This window comes from Schistocerca nitens, chromosome 7 (assembly GCF_023898315.1).
Source record: "Schistocerca nitens isolate TAMUIC-IGC-003100 chromosome 7, iqSchNite1.1, whole genome shotgun sequence".
Classification (NCBI taxonomy): Eukaryota; Metazoa; Arthropoda; class Insecta; order Orthoptera; family Acrididae; genus Schistocerca; species Schistocerca nitens.
The window spans coordinates 180,399,951-180,401,424 of record NC_064620.1 but is presented as its reverse complement, the minus strand read 5'-3'; the positions used below and the strand labels follow the sequence as shown (position 1 = coordinate 180,401,424).

General features: G+C 43.7%; 1 non-coding gene across 1 annotated transcript; it reads left to right on the top strand.

Annotated features, from left to right (window-relative positions):
- The first annotated feature begins 922 nt into the window (after positions 1-922).
- LOC126196853 (small nucleolar RNA SNORD17) lies at positions 923-1,103 on the top strand. Its single transcript, XR_007539281.1, has one exon. It is a non-coding gene; the product is annotated as a small nucleolar RNA SNORD17 (small nucleolar RNA).
- Positions 1,104-1,474: the final 371 nt, after the last annotated feature.

The window sequence follows — 1,474 nt, the reverse complement described above, 5'->3', positions numbered from 1 at the left end:
CTTGTGAATAGTATGCCACGACAAATACAGGCATGCATCAGTGCAAGAGGAGGTGCTATTAGGTATTAGAGGTACCAGTGTGAACAGCAATCTTTATTACCACCTCTTAAGGCGTCGCTGTATGGTGGTACAACATCCAATGTGTGGTTTTCATTAGCAATAAAAAGGGCAGAAATGATGTTTATGTTGATCTCTATTCCAATTTTCTGTACAGGTTCCGAAACTCTCAGAATGGAGGAGATCGAAAACTTTTTTTTATGTGTATATTTTAGTAATTCAGCCATCTGAAAATGGTGTAATGCCCATAAGCAGAACAATTTATAATTTAAAAATGATGAACGCTCTTAAATAATACCGATTTTTCTCATAAAACAAAAAGAATATGGATTGCACCTGTTTTTGTGGAAGCAGGACATTTTATACAATTATGATTTTGTTTTCTCTTTTTAATAGATGCTTGCTAATAAGAGGTGCATTGACGCTAAATACAGTTGCTAAAATGTAGTTTGCTGCGTGCTTGGGGGGCATTATGCTGGGAGTGTAGGAGGTTGCTGTAGTTTAGACAAAGAAGTTGCAGTTGTCATTTATCTTGTCTTCTTCTGTGAGCCGCCAGTGTCACAGCCTATTGTGTATGATGGCATCGTTAGCATTGACCGACCACCTGGACCACTCAACCACATGCTCCACTGGTCAAAGGCTGTCCCCTTGGTGGGAAGGTGCTGGCGATGCACAGAAGCAGTAGCAGCTGTCCATTTGAAAAAGTAGTCTGAAGAGTTCTCTGGAAATTCTCTGTTGTCCCAGTTTTTCGAAGAAAAACATATAATATATTGCAGGAGGTGTTCATTTGTGGCTGAGTTCCACAGACCAGAGACAGTATATCACGGCCACCACTGTGGGCCCTGTGGACCGCCAGTGACCGCCAGTGACAAACTAGCCAACTTAGAGTCACTCTTACCTCACCCCCCTACCACCTCCCATCACTCCAGCTCCCCACCGCAGATAGCGATACAGGCCTCTTCGGCCTGTATCGCTATCTGCGGTGGGGAGCTGGAGTGATGGGAGGTGGTAGGGGGGTGAGGTAAGAGTGACTCTAAGTTGGCTAGTTTGTGACTACACATCGAGGAGAACGCATGAGCAGCTGCTGTCCCTCTCTCCTGGTGCAGTCTTTTGGGATGACAATTTTCACTAATCCTCAGTACATGTGTAACATTATGACCCATTTCTTACGAGTGATGTATCTTTTCACGCAATTTCGATGTGTAATTATAACAGCGAAGCATTTTCAGTTGTGGTAGCGTGTATTATCATCCTGAATTTCGATCACATGGGCTGCAGAGTGATTGTCGAGCAATGCAGCAAGAAGTGTCTGTAATACACGCTGACATCAAAGAGTGTACACAGTCCTCAGCAGTATGCAGACAGGTAGTACATTTATTAAACTCCTCTCTGTCCAACACCAGAATCTCGCCAGTTG